Source organism: Carettochelys insculpta, chromosome 5 (assembly GCF_033958435.1).
Source record: "Carettochelys insculpta isolate YL-2023 chromosome 5, ASM3395843v1, whole genome shotgun sequence".
In the NCBI taxonomy this organism is placed as follows: domain Eukaryota; kingdom Metazoa; phylum Chordata; order Testudines; family Carettochelyidae; genus Carettochelys; species Carettochelys insculpta.
In genome coordinates this window covers 56875435-56897515 of record NC_134141.1, presented here as the reverse complement: position 1 = coordinate 56897515, position 22081 = coordinate 56875435, and positions in this window count along the sequence as shown.

Genomic DNA, 22081 nt, shown 5'->3' with positions numbered 1-22081 from the left:
CCCCACCAACCTGCTCAACCTCCCATGCATGGGGCTTCAACTTCAACCCGAGGCTGGGGCTCCGGCTCCCAGCCCCGCTCCACTCAACCACCCTGCGCCGGTGCACCCCCATTCAACCCCCCCGCCTGGCTCAATGCCTCCCTCCCGCTGCCCCAGATCACCCCCACCCACGCTTGGGGCTCCAGCTGTCAGTCGCTGCTGGCATACACAGGGACTTTATCACCCGTCAGCTCAACACACACATCCCCCGCTCCAGTTCACCGCTGTTCAGTCGCCCCTCCGCCCAGCTCAACCTCCCCCATCCCCAAGTGACACCCCCTCCAGCACACACTGGGCTCCAGCTGTCAGCCGCTACAGGCACATGAGGCTTTACCCTCCCCAGCTATCCCCCATAGTCCCAGTTCATCCCGTTCAACCCCACCCCCGTCCCCCACAGCCCCGGCTCACACTCTCCAGCACACGGGGCTCCAGCTTCAACCTGTACCCAGGGCTCTCAAACCCTGGCACATTAGGCTCAGCTCCAACCCTTCTACCGACCACTCCCGCAGCCACAGCTCCAACCCCCTTGCCAGGCTCAACCCTGCTTCAACCCCCAGGTCAACTGCACCCTCCCACCACTCTTGCCATCCTAACCCACCCCAGGTTTAACCCCCCATCCCCACCCAGGAACCCAACCCAACTTCTCCCCAACTTAGGCGAAATTCAAGGTAGGTGGAACGCAATCCTTGCATACCTCAAGGAGATACAGTATAAGGGTATTTCCCACTTACAACCAAATTAAGTTACAACCAGGTGTTCAGACCGTAACCTGTTTGTAAGTCAGGGACTATCTGTATGGGGTAAAAAGTGTACAGAAAATTGATCCTATGCAAAACAATGTATTAAACAGTAAGCTAAGAAAGGTTGCCTTCAGATAAATAATTCAGGCGTTTCTGAAGTGGATGGAACAACAGGTCTGAATCATTACCAGTAGAGGTGAGAGGGAATAGAATCTTATTTCCTTTTCAAATTTTCTAGCAGGTGGATTTTTGAAATTGCATCTACAATTGTGAATGCTAAACTTAGATAAACTTGACTGCTTCTCTTGAAATTTCCTTTTCCACCTTTTATATTCCTCCATTAGCTCCCACTTCCCTATACTTGATGCAATAAACTGCTTGTATTAACTTTCAAAGTACTTCACAGTCAATCCCTACCCTATGGATCATTTGTCATTTCATCACACCACCTTGCAGTCCACTTGTTTAATTTTATTTCTGCTTTCTCCTTTGCTATCCCTATTGCTTGCGAGGAATTCCTCATAAATATCTGCAAAGCTACCTCGCTAACCATTTTCAAATCCCTCCTTTAAAACTCTATCATGATGCCTACAGAATATATAATGACTGTCTACTGAACAGCCAGCAACCTTTGCAAGGCAGGGTGCTGAAATTTGACCTTTTCACTTGTATGTACGGGCTGAGTGCCGGTGATACTTTTTGAAGTCATTATTAGTCCTACTTACAACAGCTTCCTTAATAAATAAATAAAGATGAAGAGTTTTACCATTTAGTTGGTGCTCTTTTTGTTAATCAACAGGGGGCATGTCTTTGAGCAAGTTCCTGGGTACACGGAGGAAGGGGGTGGAGCCGAGCTCCCGCTTTGCATGCCCATCAAAATCAGCTCACGTGCCACTCTTGGCACCCATGCCAGGGTTTGCTGACACCTGGTCTACCTACTGGTTCGTTATGACCACTGCCTATTAAGATGACAAATCTCCTTGGGGCAAGTAACATTTGTGGTTGTTCTGTTTGTACAGTGCCTAATAAATACAGTGTGCTCCTGGTCCATGCGTAGGGTACCTAGGTGCAATGATAACATAATCTTTTCAACTGGGGGAAAAAAAAAAGACCCAATACACTGTGGCAAACAATGCATATTGACCTTTTCTGCCCTAGCGCACAGATATCTCAAAATGTCACTTTACACAGTGAGAAAGCTGAGTTCATGTTTGGGCTAGTACAATCCCATAAAATTACAAAATATTTGTACTCCCCTCAATAAATCTTTTGGATGTGTATTTGTATGCTAAAATTGTATGCTGTTAGCTTGAGACCAAGAGCCATTTGCTATAAACTGTAAAATGAGTTTATGATTTCCACTTGATGCTCCCTTCATGGTCATGGCTGCTGGTAACAGATACACAGACTTTCACCACCGTATTGTGAATTCAAACCCAGCCTTTGTTAGTGACTGACCAAAAGAGACCAGTTGTTTTCCAGTGGTTGTCCAGCTGAGTCTCCTGTAAGCTGAGAGCTTGGGCGGCTGCCCGGGAGAGACTTGCATGCCACCTGGATGATTAGCAGAGCACCCCACAGCTTGCAGCAGCCAGTATCATGTGTTTCTACTGGTGGTGCACATCCAGACATGCCTTAGTGCACATAATAAAATTTATTCTGCACATGGATGGAAAACTAAAGGGAATGCTTATGACACAAGTGAAATGAATTGTTTACATAAATTGTCTCCTTGCAGTTCCTAGTATGTGCATACCAGAATCACAAACATTACCCCCATATTTTACAGTAATTGACAACCTTGTTGGCACCTTCAAAAGGCTTCCATAACTACTCTGCTGACCTTAACAGTAACAAGAATGAACTTCGTATACGTCTTCCCTCCCTTACAGGCAAAGTGTGAGATTTAATTTACTGACATTTATAGTTAGTATTGCTATGATCAAGTGAAAGGCACCCAAGAAAAACAAACCATTACCAGAAAGTGAGTAAATCCTGGAATTATTCGCCTTCCCCCCTCCCCGCACCACACAGACCAAGATGACATCTACACTACAGCAATCTGTGAAGGGAAGTTTCCTTCCAACAAAGCTTCTGTTGACAGATTGCAGCCAGGCACAAAAGTGGATCGCCCTGTTGATCTGCTCCCTGGGCAGAGAGCAGCCAGACTTCCCAGCCCCGCCTTCTTTCTTTCTCTTTCTCTTTCTCTCTCTCTCTCTCTCTCTCTCTCTAACGGCCAACTGAAAACACATCAGACAGGGCTGCCAGGTGTCCCAGAAGCCTTGTCTGTCCACAGAGGGCCCCCCTGGAGTGTCCACACTGGCTTTCTGTTAACATAGTCTGTGGAGAAATACACTCTGCCTCCTGCGGGGAAGTGGCAGAACGCTGTGGAGAGAACCGCCACGTTCTGCTGATTCACTGGCTACAGTGCGCATTCGTAATGCAGCTGCTCCACGAGTTTTATTGACAAAACTCTCTAGTGTAGATGTAGCCACAGGTTGAGAGAGGCGACTCCCATTAACTCGTAGGGAATCGGCAGTGTGGCGATATCAAAGGACATCAGCCTTTGGCCTAACCAGTTTCACGCTGGGGAGAAAGTGCCAGGCTCGCAGAACTAGGCACCAGCCACGTCTTTGCGTAACACGAGAAAGCTCTACCCCGCGCCCTCCCCAGGCTCCCGCCAGCGGCGCTGAAGAACAAGCCCTCTATTCTCTCCCCCGGTCGGGTCGGGTCGGGTCGGGTCCCGCCCCACCGCGGCGCTCGCTGCAGGCCCTAGGGGCCGCCTCTGAGCCAGGCCGCAGGAGGGCCTCGCGGCGCCCCGGAGCCACCGCGGACAAGACCCGCACGAAGCGGAACACACGAGCGCCGCTCAGCCCCTGAGCTCACCGCCCGATACCGCGAGAAGAGGGGGACTCCAGCCGCCTCCTCCCCGCGCGGTGACTTGGGGGAACAGGCCCCAGGCCACGCCACGCCCCCTCTTCTTACCCCTGGGCAGCTGGGCTCGCCCCGCCGGTTTGGAAATTTCGCGCGCTCTGTGACGTCTACGCTCGCCGTAGCAACGCCACGCCTCCGTCACCTGCCCGCGCGCCAGTCCGCGGTTCCTAGGGCGCGTGCGTGGGAGCCGCGGCGGGTGGGACGGAGCTGGGAGCTGATCCCGTGCCGCGGCGTGGAAGGGGGCGGAAACAGGCCGCACGTGGGGCCGGGCGGGAAGGAGGTGGCCGGGGCTGGCTGCGGGGTCCGTTGGCTGGTCTGGCTGTGTTTGGCGGTGCCTTAGGCATGGGTTGTTCCGGGAAGCAGTGCTGCAGCGGCTGTAGAAGGGGTCACAACTCAATGGCATAGGGGTGCTGGCCCTAGGGACACCCCCCTGATTTGAAGTAGTTATATACTGGGGGGGTTGGTTTGGGTCAGTGGCTGTCAGTGACCCGCTGTACAGATGGCTTCAGCGGCCCTGCCCTGTTGTGCCCCAGCCGTCTAAGCTGTGGCCGTTACCTCATTTTCATGTCAAAAAGCATTGCAGTGTTCTACCTGCACTGTGAAAGTGTTGCAGTAAAGAGCCATTTCATCATCTTACTCAGTGAAATAGTCCCCCGTATTTTAACCGGTTTCCAGAGAGAAGTAAAGCAACCGTTGACTTTAAATACAAAATCGAGGGAAGAAATTAGTTCTTAGGACAAGGAAACTCATCTTTAATTGTCCCTGAAAGTTGTGTTTGAGGTGCTGATGGTTATTCAGCAGCCTGTACAAAATAACGTGTAGCTCTTCTACAGCACTTTTTATTGGTAGAGCTCAGAGCCATTCGCAATCTTTGCCTCACAGTACTGCTGTGAGGTAGGGAAATGTTATCCCCATTTTACAAATTGGGACCTCAGGCACAGAGTACCTTGCCTAAGATCACATAGGAAGTCTCTGTGACACAGCAGACTTCTAGGTTAGTGCCTTAACCATTGGGCAATTCTTAATAATTTTATTCCACTTGCTAAGAAACAAGTGGCCCCATCATACCAGCAGATATCTTTCTAGTTTCAGATTAACCACAAAAAGGAGAGACTTTAAATGCAGGTTGTGTCCATCTAATTTAAAATGTGATCAGATGTTTTCGCTTCCCATCTAAGCTACCTAGACATGCAAAAATATAGGTTCTTATTTTAATTTTCTGCATTTCTAGTCATATGAAATAAGGTAATTTTTTTCCTCTGAACACCAAAAAGTTGTACTCCAATGAGAAACTATAAACAAAGACTGTCCACTGCCCCTGCTAATTTTGTAATGGCAGGTCTAGCGTGCTGTTGAGTACATTAATTATGAAAGGACCAGATTCTGCAACTATTATTGTTGCTCTGAGTGTAATTTTGATCCTCAAGTAATCACACTGTAATCTCTGAATCTGTATACAAATTTAGCATTTAGAGTTCAAGCCCTTCATCCTTTCATATGCTCAGACATTTTTCACTGTTTCATTTACTATCTTAATTTCAGTCTATCTCATTCACTAGTTCTTCCTAATTCTTCTTCTTTCTTCTCATTCACAATCTCCCTCACAATCATTCCATTTATGCTCAAACTCTTTCTCATCACAACCTCTCTCCTTGCCTTCCTCTTAACACATCTCCCTTTATCTCTTATTCACATTTTAATCTCTCCCATCCCTCTGCTATAAACTGCTTTGCACATTCATCTACTTACACACTGGTTCAGATTCATCTAGCTATCCACTCACGTTCTCGTTCCTTGCCCCATCCCAGTCAAGAATTTCTGGGCAAATTTGCATCTGTAGTTCCTTCTCTCTGCAAAATACTCCTCCCATCTCTCATTGTGGGGGATAAAAACAGTATTGACTATTTCACTCCCTCCTTCATAACAAAGCAGTGGCCATTAAATATGTCTGATCCAAAAGTCCCTTGAACTCAATGGAAACAATTCCAAGTGACTTCAATGGGCATTGTCTTAGTGTAATTGTAAGAACAACACTTGTAGCTAATAGTAAAAATATTGTTCTCTTTCTTTCCTCAGAGTTTCACTACTGCTTATATGAATATCTCCACATGTTAATATTTTGCAGTTTTTCTATTTTTATCAAATCACTATTGGCAGAAGAATTTAAAAGGGTTGGATTCTGAAGTTTTCAATTGCTTTTCTGAGTAGCAGCAAATTGCCTTTCAAACAAGATTACTTTCTTAACTCAGTAATGCAAACTGGCTGGGATGTTTCCCACACATCCAGCACATCTGGCAAATACAGCACTGAGCTTTGGGTGTAATACCCACATTCACATTGTGACTCCAGTTTGTAACTTCTGTCTTTAACTAGTTCACTCCTTCCCTTTCTTGTCAAATAAAAACACAGGAAAACTTGTATTTATTTTCTATCACCAATTGTGTTAACTCTCTTATTTAGATGTCAACATTTATTAACTCTTTCACTGTTGATCAATTTAGCAGATGTATCCAGCTATTCTGGTAAAAAGGAGGGAGTTTGAGTAGGATACTATAATATTTTTCCATTTTGACCTTGCTACATCTTTGTTCTGATCATCTGAAGTTATATCCTCTGTTTCTGTCATATGGATCAAAAAGCTGCTTTTATTAATCAATCAACCTATCAATTACATCATCAGTATAATCATTCTTCAGGTATACCAGTATTTTTATTTTAGCTCTCATGCACACACTGATACATAACCAAAGATTTTTATAACTCAGCAGAAGTTGTTAAAATGCACAAGAGTATGGGGAGAGAAGATCCCATGTATGAGAACAATCATGGGAATGATGACATTTGAAATATGTTAAAATTGGTTTATATGAAAGTATTGAAGGGATAAATGATAAGATAGAAAAAATAATGGCAAATGTGTCAGTGTATATAAAAGGTTCCACCCTAGTGGATGGAGAAATCATGCCTGAAAGCAAGATTTAATTTTACTAGCACTCATTTGGGATGGCCACATTACAAATTATAATGCTATGAATGAATTATGCATGCCATTTCAAGTGAATGCCAAAAATTTTTTATACCACATCATCATATACACTCTTCAGTTTTCCATTGTTTTGTGGAAAAAAAAACAGGAGTGTATTAAAATATTATTGGTACTATTTTTCATATTCATGTCTATATAACATCAGGTACCTTATTTACACCTAGTCCAACTATCCAAGTCTCAAAGAGAAGTATATAGCCAATGAATCTTAGATCTTCTAAACAACTAAAACAATGCTCCTATTCATAAAAATGCCATGATTGTAAGGTCTGCTATCTCCAAATAGGATTTTCCAGATCTAGGGGTAAGTACTGGAAACCTGGGTATCTTTCCAGGTGTTTAAACGCTCCCATGTCTAGTCCTGCAAGTTTGTGAACTATACAAGATCTTACAGTTTTCTTTGGTGCAAGACTGAATACTTCCATCTTTGTCTTTGTCTTTGGCCAAGTGTGATTTGGTCAAGAACATTCGCTATTCGGGGTGAGGGGAGAGAAGGAAAAATCTCTTTGGCAGGTTTTGGAAGCTGCTCAGAAATTTGGAATGTTAGAATAAATATAGTGGGATTTAGATTAATGGGCCAAAGCACAGGTGAGGCATTCACAGGTGCATGACAAATGCAATTTATTAATGCATATCACCAACATATATATGGCATATAATTCATATATGTTACAATCACCAGATAAATAAAGCATGCAGTGTTAAGGAATCCAAGATCTTGAGCTTTAAAATAATACCACAGACCTCTGTTACATTAACCAAAGGAGACTGTGTAAGAGAGATCATGTGATATAGATCTGTGGTTTGTCAAAACAGCTTCTATAAAGCAGGATAATCACAAACAATTGACGAGGTCTGATTCCATCCAAAGAGAACAATGACGATGATGTGTGTATCATACACACACACATATACATACGAGTACATTAGTTCACTGATGTTTCTACATCATTTGGTGAGGACTTACAAGCTGTGTCTACACGTGCACGCTACTTCGAAGTAGCGGCACTAACTTCGACGTTAGGCGGCAAGACGTCGAAGTCACTAACCCCATGAGGGGATAGGAATAGCGCCCTACTTCGACGTTCAACGTCGAAGTAGGGACAGTGTAGACGATCCGCGTCCCGCAACGTCGAAATTGCTGGGTCCTCCATGGCGGCCATCAGCTGGGGGGTTGAGAGACGCTCTCTCCAGCCCCTCAGCTCACTGGTGGCCGCGTGGAGCGGCCCCTTAAAGGTCCCCTCCCCCGCCCTGACTCTGCAGGAAGCTGAGGGAACGTGCAGGCTGCAGCCTGCACACGCGGCCAGCCTGCACCACCCTCAGCCCCAGAGAGCTGCGATGGCCGCCCGGCAGCCCCCCCAGCGCCCCCAGGGGACCCCCCCCCCCAAGGGGAGCCAGGGCAGCCAGCCCAGCCAGAGGGGCAGCCAGGCTGGGAAGCGGCAGTGGGGCCCCTCCTGGACGGAGGCCGAGCTGCGGGACCTGCTGGGGCTCTGGAGCGAGGAGGAGGTGCTCCAGGTAATGGGGAGCAAGAGGCGGAACGCGGATGCGTTCGCTCGGCTGGCCGACGGCCTGGCTGCCCGGGGTCACCCTGCCCGCACTCCTGACCACGTCAGGAGTAAGGTCAAGGAGCTGCGGCAGGGTTACTCCCGGGCCCGGGATGCGGCCAGCCGATCTGGGGCCGCCCCCGTCACTTGCCCCTTTTACAGGGAGCTCAGGGACATCCTGGGCTCCCGGCACACCTCCTCCCCTCCGGCCACCCTTGACACCTCGGCTGACGAGCCCCAGCAGGCCCTGCAGATGGAGTCCGCCCCGGAGGCAAGCCCCGCACCCTGGGGGCCCCCCCCGGAGGCCACCCCCGGGACATCGCGGCAGGAGGAGGAGGAGGAGGAGGAGGGGGGCTCCTCCTCCGCAGAATCCAGCCTGCAGATCCTCCTCCTGCCATCCCGGAGCAGCAGCAGGGCCTCCGACCCCCGGGGATCTCTGGACCGTGGGAGCGGACCGACAGGTAGGTACCCCTCTCTGGTGGACACCCCTGGACTTGAGGAGCGGGGGTAAGAGATATGTGTCCTGGGCCGCCCACATGCTCACATGGCCATGGCCCCAAGGACACCAGGGCCATGGCCCTCACAGCACTGCAGCCATCAGCCCGTGCCCCCCCCCACCCCGCATGACAGTGCCATGCCCCATCCCCGGGCCAGGGGGGAGCGGAACCTCGAGGGGCCCCTGGGAGGAGGGGGTGGGACACCTCGCAGCAGCAGCATGTGATGGAGTGGGGGGAGTGCCAAAGGGAGACTCAGGCTACATATGAGCCACAAGAGCCGAAGAGCTCCCAGGGCCAAAGGAGGATCCTGGGGCTACAGCTGGCAGGTGACACCTCTGCCCTGAACAAACAGGAGGGAGGAGCCGAGCTGGCTTGGAATTGGGGGGCGAGGGCGGGGGCCACAGGTAGAGGCTAGGGGAAGGGAGAGCTGGTAGGCAGCCAGCCTGAGGAGGGGGAAAGCTGCATCCCAGAGGGGCCCCCCCTTGGGGTCTTCTCCCCATGACGGGTTGGAAGGACTGTCTCTTCCGACAGCTGGTGCTGTCACTCCTGCCAGAAACTGGCCATCTGTGGCCTAAGAAACCTCTCCTGCTCTCAGACCCTGCGGGGTGAAGTGAGAGTCGCTCCCACCAGGGAACGGGGTGCAGTGCAGGGGGACCCCTGAACCCCATCCATCACAGCAGCATCTCCCGCGGACGGGGATGGGGAACCTGCAGCACAGGGCTGGGGGGACAAAGGCCACAGCTCGGGGCTCACACTAACGCCTGTCTCCATTCTTCTTCCCCCCCTCCTGTCCTGTGTCCTGCACCTGCACCATCAGAAGGACCGGAAGAGAGCGCCAGCGAGGCGTCAGTCGTCCCAGAGAGCCCTCCGGGACCATCGCTCCAGGTCAGCCCCTCGGCCGAGGACCGACCGGCCCCGCAGCGGGCTAGACGGCGGACCCCGCGCCTACAACCACCGCCGGCGATGGACCCCCAGCTGCTGGCCATCCTCCGTCAGCAGCTGGAGGTCGCGGAGCAGCACCTCCAGCTGCAGGAGCGGGCGCTGGCCTGGCGCCAGGAGGCATGGGGGGCCTACATGCAGACATTTAACCGCCTGGTGGACTACCTGGCCCCCCATGCCGCGCCGGCCGACCCATCGCCCGCCCTGCCCGCTCCTGCAGCCCCACCACCAGCTGCTCTGCCCGTCGCCGGCCCGTCCGCTGTTGCCCCGCCACCCACCCGCGAGGGCCAGAGCGCCGAGGTACCCCTGGAGCCACCTGACACTTGCCGGCCCCCATACCTTCCTGTCCAGCCCGCTCCCACCCAGCCACGGACCAGGCTCCAAGCGCCGCGGGGCTCCCGGCTGGCCACGTCCGGTCCCGGGCTATAGGGGCGAGGGGCCCGGGACGTGGCCCCCCCCCTTGTATATAGTTGGACCCTGTTTTTTTGGTCTCCCCATTTGCCCCATCCCCCCCATGTAAATAGTTCTCCCCTTTATCCTCCCTGGTTTTCTTTTTATTATTTATGGCACACAGTTGTTTCTTTGTATTGTTTTATTTTTGTACATATTGCTTTTGTTGAACGTTTGTACCTAGTTTTCTGTTTGTGGTTCACATATTTATTTACATCCAAAAAAAAAAAAGGTTCGGAAAGAAAAAAAAAAATTTACGTTCAGCCACAAGTGCGTGCTGTCATTTGTCCAGGACAAGTGGGGGGGCGGGCGGTGGGGTGCTCCATGGTGTGGGCGTTGGGGCAGGAGTGTGGGGGAGGAAGGGGCGGGCAGTAGGGGGCCTGGGCAGAGTTCACCCCGCGGCCTGTTCGTCGAAGTGGGCCCGCAGGGCCTCCCGGACCCAGGTCCCCTCGGGGTCCACCTGCCGACTGGGGGCAGCAGGTGGCTGGACGTGTGCCCTGCCGGCCTCCGCAGCCCAGCCTTGGAGAAAGGTCTCCCCCTTGCTCTCGACCAAATTGTGCAGGGCGCAGCAGGCACCCACAATCTGGGGGATGTTGTTGGGGCCCGCATCCAGGCGGGTCAGGAGACATCTCCAGCGTCCCTTCAGGCGGCCAAATGAGCAATCCACCAACTGGCGCGCACGGCTCAGGCGCTCGTTGAAGCGCTCCTGGCTAGCGGAGAGATGGCCCGTGTAGGGGTGCATGAGCCACGGCCGGAGGGGGTAGGCCGCATCTGCGATGACGCAGAAGGGCGTGGTGGTGTCCCCCAGAGGGATCTCCCGCTGGGGGATGTAGGTCCCCGCCTCCAGCCGGCGGCACAGGCCCGAGTTGCAGAAAACCCGGGCGTCGTGGGTGCTGCCAGGCCAGCCCACGTAAATGTCCTGGAAACGTCCCCGGCTGTCCACCAAGGCCTGCAGGATGACAGAATGGTAGCCCTTGCGATTGAGGTATCGTCCGCCACTGTGATGCAGGGCACGGATGGGGATGTGAGTCCCATCCAGAGCCCCGAAGCAGTTGGGGAAGCCCAGGGTGGCAAAGGCGGCGATGGTGGCATCTGGGTCCCCCAGCCTCACAAGCCTGTGCAGGAGCATGGCGTTGATGGCACGCACAACCTGCAGAGAAAGCACATGGGACGGCACCAATGAGGGGTGAGCAGGGTGTGCGTGGCCCTGCCCTGCCCTGCTCTGGCCCCCCTGCCCTGCCCTGGCCCCCCTGCCCTGCCCTGCCCTGCTCTGGCCCCCCTGCCCTGGCCCCCCTGCCCTGGCCTTCCCCTGTGGGTTCGCTTACCTCCATGAAGACAGCCCCGACGGTGGCCTTTCCGACACCAAACTGCTGTCCCACAGATCGGTAGCTGTCCGGAGTGGCCAGCTTCCAGACAGCGATGCCGACCCGTTTCTGCACTGTGAGGGCACGCCGCATGGCAGTGTCCTGGTGCCTGAGTGCGGGGGTGAGCCACTGGCACAGCTCCAGGAATGTCTGCCGGGTCATCCTGAAGTTCCTGAGCCAGTGGTCGTCATCCCACTCCCCAAGCACCAGCCGCTCCCACCAGTCGGTGCTGGTGGGGTAGCTCCACAGCCGCCGGCGTGTGAGGCCGGGGGTGGAGCGGGGTGCTGCAGGGGTAGGGGTTGAGCCCTGCTGCCCTGGGGGCATCTCCTCCCCTGGGGCAAGGAGGTGCTCAGCTGCCTCCCACATGGCATGGGTCAGGGCAAGCCCTGCTCCTGCCGGGAGGGCTGGGTGGACCTCTAGCTGCTGCTGCTGCTGCTGCTGCTGCTGCTGCTGCTGCTGGGGGTCCATGACTGCGGTGCCCGGGATCTGTGTGCCTATGGCTCCTCAGACCGCGTGCTGTGCAGGCTGAGTGTGTCTGGGAGGGGCCCTTTAAGGGAGCGGCTAGCTGTTGCTCCGGAAGCGCTAGTCCGCCCAGTGACCCTGTCTGCAGCTGTGCCTGGCAGCCCTATTTCGATGTGTGCTGCTTTGGCGTGTAGACATTCCCTCGCTGCGCCTATTTCGATGTTGGGCTGCGCAACGTCGAAGTTGAACATCGACGTTGCCGGCCCTGGAGGACGTGTAGACGCTATTCATTGAAATAGACTACTTCGATGTAGGCTTCACGTGTAGACGTAGCCACAAAGTCATAAATATCATTGCTGCCTTTTAAAATCTTCCTCTTTAAAATATGTATTTCTCTGCAGACCACACACTATCTAAGCATCTTCTTCTTCTTCTTCCTTGCATTAATACGTTCAAATAGTGTCCACTCCACAAGTTGTCTGCTTCCAAGTATCACAGCTGCTTAATAGCTGAACCCTGGACTCTTCTGAAGCATTCATTACTTTTCTGTGATTTGTGTGTTATTTCATTTTTCTGATCACCTGAAGTTTATTTCTGTATTTCCTTTTAAGTAACCCAAAAATCCATCTCAGCAGAAGTCAATTTTTCTCTCTCTACACAAGGGTCTCTCAATTTGTTTGAGTGTCTCTGAAACAGGTGAAGTTCACCAGCAATATCTCCCAAAATCTTGATGTTGTGGCTGAAAATATTTCTGCACTTTTAGTTAATTTTCAAATTTCAGGCTTTTCTACATCCTCTGATAGTCCTGCCTAATCATCCAAGGAAACTGGGGGCACTATAGTGCATTCTATAGCCGAGAGGAAAAAACTAATTTTTTGTCTAACAGAGCTGCTGGGCTATTAAGATTAGCATATGTATGTGTGTGTGTTTGCATGAATACACATTTATCATCACTGCACATAGGAGAAAGCACTTTGTCTGACAGAGTTATAGCAATGACTCAAGCAAACTTGCACACCCACACAAAAATCCCACAGCCTTTACTGTCTCTTCAGGACTGAACTTGCTGGGGTATGTCGGGTATCTGATTATACCATCGACTGGAATTTCATGTTTACACAGCTACACATTAGATGCTAGATCCGCAGCTTGTGTGAATCAGTGTAGCTCCACCAGCTTCAATGAGGGCACACCAATGATTATTTTTCAACAAATAAATATTCCTCTGCAGTATTTAAAACCCAAAAATTTCATCCTTAAGAGACAAAAAATGAAAAGCACAAGGGCTACAGATTATACTAGAGAGTTTTGTCAACAAAACTCATTGAACATTTGTACACAAAGGCTGAGTCTACACATGCCCCTTCCTTTCGAAAGATGCTAATGAGGTGCTGCAATGAATATGCAGCGCCTCATTAGCATAATGGCGGCCGCAGTGATTCGAAAGTGCAGCTTTTCAAATCGCGCACTGCCCGTGGTGATGGGACCTACCTAAAGCCCCTCCCCCCAGTTTTTGAAAGCCCTTCTTCTAATCACCAGATAAGAAGAATGGCTTTTGAAAACTGCGGGGGGGGGGCCTTTCAGAAGGTCCCATCTCCATGGGCAGCACGCAATTCGAAAAGCCACACTTTCAAATCGTTGTGGCCGCCCTTATGCTAATGAGGCGCTGCATATTCATTGCAGCACCTCATTAGCATCTTTCAAACCCACTGATTAACATGCCCCTTTGGAAAGGAAGGGACACGTGTAGACACAGGGAAAATAAGCTTTGTTGACAGTGCGTTGACAAAACCCAGCACTTTCTCAGGCAATGTTCTGCCTCAAAACTCTGAGGCATAACACTGCTGTTGACAGATTTCTGTAGAAAAAACAACTATGTAAACACCTCTAGGGGGCTTCTCTCCACAGAGCAGTACCTCCCATGGCTGCCAGCCAGCTGGAGCCAGGAGACTCTCTGTCCACATGAAGTCAGCTCTATGACTAGTGTATCCTGCAGCCTTTAAAGGTGCAGTGAGGCCAGAAACCCTGTGACAAGAAACAGAGGCTGTGCCAGCACCAGCATGCCAAGTGCTTCCACAGCACAGCTCACAACCTCGAGGAGCCATGTCAGATGCACTGGCAACCTGTGACCCTCCAGGACCCTCCGGGAGAGGTGGGGGCTGTCACAGGGCTCCCAGGATCCAGCTGGGGCAGCAAATGCCAGGCACCCTCCTGGACCAGGCCAGAGCTGGAGGACCTGCTGAGCCTGTGAGCGGAGGAGGGGGCGTTCCTGGACGGTGCAGCTAAGAGGCACAGTGCCCCTGGTTACGCCCACCTTGCCACAGCTCTGGCCAACGAAGGCCAGCCCGCTTGCACCTTTGAGCAGGTGAGGGCAGAGGTTACGGAGCTGCAGCAAGGCTATGTGTGTGCTCGGGATGCATGCCGCTGGTCAGGGCAGGGACTCCTCTAGAGAACTGTGTCCCTACTATAGAGACTACACGAGCTCCTGGGGGGAGACGACAGTGCAGAGCGCTCTATGCCCATTGACAGCACAGAGGAGGCCGTCCTGCCACAGGAGCCAGAGCAGCCGAGACTGGGGACAGGAGCACACTTGGACTCGGACACAGACGACTCCAACCAGGGGACCCTCACCATCACCTTAGAGTCAGGCACCTCCACCGAGGCAACACCCAGATGTCTGGTGAGTACCTGGTGGGTCACATAGCCTGGGGCGTAGGGGGTGGGTTCACATGGGATGTGTCGCATGTTCACCAGCATGGCCCAGGCTGGGCCCCAAGATGCAGGGCCAGTATGTGCGACTATGCAGCTAACAGCGAGTCCCATCGAACCCCAGCAGGCAGTTCCTGGCATGGCTGGCTGCACTCGCCACAGGGCCCCGGAGGGGGGAGGGGTGCACTGCTCACTGTTGGCAGGGGTCAGGACCCCAGAGTCAAGTGGCAGAGATGACTTACCATCTCTTTCCTCCTTCTTCTACACAGCTGCACCTTCAGAGGGCCACGCCAGCATTGCGATGTCACCTGGACCTGCCAGTCTCTGACCAGCACCCCTGCAGCTGGCACCCCACCACCACAAGGGGTGGGCACACTTGCCATGGGCATGGCACACCATGGGGAGGAGGCACTCCACCTCTATGGGACTGCCCTGTGATGCCAAAATGAGCTCCAGGAGTGGATGTTGGACTGGAGGGAGCATGAGCTGTTCCTGGAGCAGTGCGAGCAGGTGTGGGACCAGCTTATGGTTGAGGTCTGCCACATGTGGACCAGCTGAGAGGCAATGCTGGCCCAGGGATACCTGTCCACCGTCACTGCCACCCCGCTCCCTCTTCTGTGCCTGTCCCCACCCTAAAGCCCCTGTCCCCTACCTCTCTGCTCCCTTGGCCCTCATGGCCCCATGCGTGAGGCTGTTCTGCAGGCACCATAGGGGGCAAAGTCTGTTGCTGGTGCGAATGCCCCTCCTACTCCCCTGCCCCCACCTCCAAAGTGCCCCCATCATCCTGCTGCTCCTGATGCCCCTGCCCCCCTTGCCTTAGCTCTGCAGGCGCTGTATTTTCCCATTCTCCCAGCCCCAGCACAGCCCTGATGGGGATCCCAAACCCTCAGTGGGAGGGGCTCCTGTGGCCAACACTACTTGGGGTCCAGCTCCTTCTTGGGGTCCAGCTCCTCCTCGATGCTGCCCATCCCCAGGCACTAGGGGTTGGGTTTTGTACATATTTTTTAGTTTGTAAATGAATAGTTTGGTGCATAGTTATCTATTTTCAAAGTAAAGTCTTTTATTATTTCACCAAAGCTGTGTCTGTCAGTCCTGGGGGCAGTTGTGGAGGGGAAAGTAGGTGAAGGGAAGGGTCATGCTGGGAACAGCATGGGGCTAGGGACCGAAGGACAACAGTGGAGGTGACCTGAGGCGGCAGTTATTGGGGACCATTGACGAAGCTCTCCCTTAGGGCCTCCCTGAAGTGGACCCCGTCTGCATTTCCCTGGCAGGCTGGGACTGAAGCTGGCTGCTTGAACCAATGTTCTGCCTCTACCTCCTGTCCTGTGCTCGTACCACAATCTGTGCATCACAAACACGTTCTTCTAAACGAAGCCGCAGCACAGAGTGTCGTGGAGACACCCACGCTCGAAGCACTGGCATCAACTAGATGTGGTCATCACTAGGCGTAATAACCTCAAAAACGTCCTTCTGACACGCAGCTATCATAGTGCTGACTGTGATACAGATCACTCGCTTGTTTGCTCCAAGCTCAAGCTGAGACCCAAGAAGCTGTACTGCTCTAAACCTGCTGGAAGGCCCCGCATTGACGCCAGAAAGACGGCAAACTCGGAGAAAGCTGAAAAGTTCAGAGAGATCCTCCGGGAAAATCTGCGCAGCGGCCCTGGGGGTGCCGATGCGACATCCAAATGGCAACATCTGAGGGATACAGTTTACAACACGGCCTTGTCGGTGTTTGGAAGAAGAGCTAGAAACACGAACGACTGGTTCGAAGCTAACTCCGATGAGAAGATTCCAGTCATTGAAAAGAAGTGCGCTGCACTCCTGGAGTACAAACGCTCACTGAGCCAGAGTACCCAGCAAGCACTTAGAGAGGCCAGAAGAACAGTACAGCAGACAGCCAGGTGCTGTGCCAACAACCACTGGCTCCAGCTATGCAGCAGCATCCAGACCTGTGCCGACTTTGGTAATCTCAGAGGAATGTACGAGGGTATGAGGAAGGCATTAGGACCCACCCAGAACAAGATGGCACCTCTGAAATCCAAATCTGATGAAGTCACTGCTGACAAAGCCAAACAGATGGAGCTCTGGGTTGAGCACTACTCCGAGCTGTACTCACGCGAGAAAGTTGTGGTTGACGCAGCCCTCGATGCCGTCGAGCTCCTACCAGTAATGGACGAACTGGATCAAGAACCGACTGTGGAAGAACTGAAGAGAGCCATCGACAGCATTGCAGCAGGAAAGGCCCCTGGTCAGGATGGTATACCACCAGAGGTAATCAAATGTGCTGCGGACATACTCCTGGAACCCCTACATGAGCTACTGTGCCTGTGCTGGAAAGAGGGTGAGGTTCCACAGGATATGCGCTACGCTAACATTATAATGTTGTATAAGAACAAAGGAGACAGAAGCGACTGCAACAACTACCGTGGAATCTCCCTCCTAAGCATCACTGGTAAACTGTTCGCTCGCATCATCCTTGGCAGACTCCAGAAGATTGCTGAGAGGGTGTACCCCGAATCGCAGTGCAGATTCTGCGCAGAGAGGTCTACCGTTGACATGGTCTTCTCTCTAAGGCAGCTGCAGGAGAAGCGCAGGGAGCAGAGAAAGCCACTCTACATAGCCTTCATCGACCTGACCAAGGCCTTTGACTTGGTCAGCAGGGATGGTCTGTTCAAACTGCTCCACAAGATAGGCTGTCCTCCACGGTTACTCAAGATGATCCAGTCATTCCACGAAGACATGAGAGGAACCATCCAATATGACGGCGCATTATTGGATGCTTTCAGAACCAGGAGCGGCGTCAAACAAGGATGCATGCTTGCTCCGACATTGTTCGGGATCTTCTTCGCACTCCTCCTGAAGTATGCCTTTGGATCTTCAACAGAGGGCATCTTGCTGCACACAAGATCTGATGGGAAACTGTTTAACCTTGCAAGGCTGAAAGGTAAGTCTAAGGTGCGAGAAGTCCTCATCAGAGACATGCTGTTCGCAGACGATGCTGCTGTAGTATCTCACACAGAAGACCAGCTTCAAAAACTACTGGATCAGTTCTCCAAAGAGTGCAAGGACTTTGGGCTTACCATGAGCCTAAAGAAGACAAATGTACTCGGTCAGGATGTTGAGGAATCCCCATCAATCAACATTGACAACTATACATTAGAAGTCGTCCACGAGTTCGTTTACCTCGGGTCCACCATCACTTACACCCTGTCGTTGGACACTGAGCTAAATAGGATTGGAAAAGCAGCCACAACTCTGTCCAGACTCAGCAAGAGAGTGTGGAATGACAACAAGCTGTACACTCACACCAAAATGCAAGTCTACAGAGCCTGCATCCTCAGCACCCTCCTTTATGGCAGCGAGACTTGGACCCTGTATGCCCACCAGGAAAAGAGGCTGAACGTCTTCCACTTGCACTGCCTCAGGCACATCCTTGGAATATCATGGAAGGACAGAGTGACCAACACCACCGTCCTCGAGCAAGCTGGAATCCCAACCATGCACACCCTCCTCAGGCAGCGTCGACTCCGCTGGCTTGGCCATGTCCACAGGATGAATGATGGAAGGATTCCAAAAGACATCCTGTATGGTGAGCTAGCCTCTGGCAAAAGACCTCCCGGACGCCCCCAGTTGTGCTACAAAGATGTCTGCAAGAGAGACCTCAGAGAGGTAGACATTGAGCTGGACAACTGGGAAGAACTAGCAGATGACCGCAGCAGATGGAGGCAGGGGTTACACAAGGGCCTTCAGAAGGGCAAGATAAAGATCAGACAGCTAGCAGAGGAGAAGTGAGCGCACAGAAAACACAATAAGGACTTGCCAGACACCCACTACATTTGCAAGAGATGCAGCAAGGACTGTCACTCTCGTGTGGGTCTTCATAGTCACAATAGACGCTGTAAATGAAGTCCTCAATTGAAACTTTAAAGGGCGCGATCCATAGTCTATGCAGACTGAAGGATGCCTACGTGTTACCTCCTGCCCTGAAAGAAGACTGCATCCTTTGCCTCCACAAGGTTGTGGAGGACACAGCATGCGGCCACCACTTCAAGGATGCGGGACACACCCTTGTCTAGGCACATCAGGAGGCAGTGGAATTTCAAGTGCCCTTTAAATGCCCAAAGGCACACTGGATTTGGAGACACACCCAGTTTAGGCACCCATAAAAGAGTTCCTTGCTTGGGTCCAGGATATGGCCACATCAGCCATGGCAGAAGGAGATATGCTGCATCCCCCACCATGCACCGGGGCATGTTGATGTCCCCTATGGCCATGTCGCACCAAGGGACCAAAGTACCCTCCTCCATCCAATGGCACAGGCCGGAGTTCCGGAATATCCTCAGTCTGACCACCTGATGTAGATTTTGGTGAATCGCCCTCAGTGGTCCACCAGGGCCGGCAGGACGACCAAGTGGTAACCCTTGTGGTTAGGTACCACCCTGCACTGTGGTCCAAGGTGCGGATTGGGATGCGGGTCCTGCTATCGAACTGAAATAGTTTGGGAAAGCCAAAGACATTGAAACTGGCCACCACTGTGTCCAGGTCACTAAGTTGGACGAGCCTCCTCAACAGCATCCTGTTGATAGCCTTCACGACCTGGATGTGGGGGCAAACCAAATGCGCATGTGAGGGGCTGTGCAAGGCAGCCTCTGGTCCCTGGTGGGCTTCCGTGCCCCCTCTCAGCCTCTCCCAAGGCCCTCCCATGCTTCCCCCCCTGCAGCAGCAGGTCTCTGAGAGGGTGGGACGGCATGGCTCCCCTAGTGAAGGATGCCATCCTTCCCCATCCCTTCAGGCTGGGACTGCAGCCCAAGGTGGGCTTACCTCCATGAAGATGACCCCAACTGTGTACTTCCCCAAGGCTCTAGGCTGCCTATGCCTTGTATGGGTTAGCAGGGCCCAATGCAGCCAGGCCCTGGCTGTGTAGGGAGGGGAGAACCCTTTAAGTGCATGCCTGGCCAGAGCCCCTGGAAGGGCTTGCCAGCTGTGTGACCCTGTTTGATTAGTGTGGGGAGCCCTGTTCTGTTGATGAAGAGCCTGGGTGTCTGGCCCCTCTCTGTCAACAGAGTGATCTGCTTGTGTGTGTACATGCAATCTGTCGACAGATGCTTCATCAGGAAAACTTTCCTGACAGTATCAGAGAGGTAGCCGTGTTAGTCTGTATCTTTGAGAATGATAAGATGTCCTGCAGCACCTTATAGACTAATAGATATTTTGAAGCATAAGCTTTCGTGGGCAAAGACCCGCTTTGTCAGATGCATGAGTGGGTGGGGGGAGGTTTCAGAGGAGTATTTAAAGAGTGGAGTCCCAGTAAAAGGGAGGGCCGGAGCTGACAAAGTCTATTCAGTCAGGGTGGAAATGGCCCAGTATCAGTAGTATACATCAAGAGAGGATTAAAAACAAGTAGATCAGTCAGGGAGGATGTGGCCCATTGTCAGACCCCTCCACATTAGACTCTGTCGTAGACACTGCTGGCTCCCTGCCCCTTGGACTCAGGGGAGGAGGTGGGTCCATTAGGCACCACCAGCTCTGTGTTGAGGGACCGGACACAGAGGCTGAGGGCAATGACGAGGGGTCTAGTGATGGTCTGCATTCCACCTGTGTGTGGAGTAGAACCTTAGTTCCAAGGAGGTCCTGCAGTTCTGCCTCTGTCCAGGAGGGGCCCCTTTTCTGGTGTGCCTTGCCTTGCTGCTGTGAGCCCTCAGAGGACTCACTGGTGGGCTCTGGGGGCTCTGGCTTGATGCCATTGCCATCTGGGGCTGTGAGGCTCATGGCTGGTGTTGAGAGGAGGCTGTGCAGCAGGAGGCTTGTGGTCCCCCTGCTTCTGCCACACTCTCAGCTTCCTGCCTGGGTTTACTGGGTAGCTGATTCCTGACACGTGGCCAGTAGTAACCACAGAGCCGTGCTTTGGCTGGCCAGAGAGTCTCTGGGCTCCTGTGTGGCCACTGCCATGTCAGTCCCACTATTTTGAAGTAGTGGGCGAGGAGTAACTACGTACGTCTTATTTCAAAGTTAAACTTCGAAATAGAGCACTACTATGCTCCCAGGAATGGAGTAAGGACTTCAGGTAGGGCTCCCTTACTTTGAATTTTTTTGAAGTAATGCAAAAAGTGTACAGAGGCTCTGCACTCTACTTCAAAATAGCTCCTAACTTCAACATTAACTTTGAAGTTCATTGACAGTGTAGACACAGCCTTAATCTTATATCAAGACAAGTGCTCAAAACTTTTAATGTCTTCTAATAATTTAGGTATTGATCTTGGGGTTAGGAAGTAGAACCAGTGCATCATCCACATTCAACTTTTTTTTCTACATTATCAATCTAATTAAGTCATTAAAAACTTAAAACACTTGATACTAATGAGGATAAATATTTAGTTCTAGTGCTTTCTAAATTTCCAGCTAAAGAATTCTAATGTGTGATCTCCATTATTGTTATTGCAATACAAACATGCATATGAAATACAAGAAGTAATAGGGCTTTTTTTAGGGCATCTTTCATGTAATTGGGTCTTATTCTACAATGAGTGGAACAAGAAGTCTTGTGTCACCTTATAGACTAACAGATATTTTAGAGCATAAGCTTTAGTGGGCAAAGACCTGCTTCATCAGATGCATGAGTGGTGGGGGAAGTAGTTTCAGAGGGGTATTTAAAGAGTGGGCTCCCAGTAACAGGGAGGGAATTTACCCCTTCCTGCACAAAGCCTGAGTAAATGGGATTTACAGTAAAACCTTCAGGAAACAAAGGACATAAAATTTACCTCACGATCTGTTGCACATCCGGTCCCCTCCTGCTACTATTCCAATTGCTATAGGGGGTACTCCTCTAACATTCTCCATATGTGGTTGGAGGGAGGAGTTTGAGCCACAAGATTTGCATAAGCACAAATCTATTAGACCTTCTCTGTTCAAAGATAGTGAGGAGAAAATCTGTAACCAAAAATATTTAAAATAGTATTCACTATGGAATGCCCTGGCAGGGAACTCTTTTACTGTGATGTAGGGCATGATCTAAGAATCTTCCTAAACACAAGTTATTTCCCAGTTCTGTCACTCTGCATGTTTCACCTAAGTGCCAACTATTACTCAAAAAGGTACTGCAATTTCAGGGGTTGTAGCCCCTAAAATATGGCATTTTGAGGCAATACTTGTAGAGAGCAAGAGGTTGTGTTAGTGAGTATCCACTTTTCCTGTAATTTTTCTACATCACCTGTAAACCCAGCTTCATTCATTTTGTCTCCTTTTTCTTTCTTATTCGTTCATTTAGTTAACTGAATGGTTTCTTCAACCTCCAAAAGGAAATACTATCCCAATATTTCAGTGACTCTGCTGTTTAAAGAAACAGTTTGTCATCCTCACT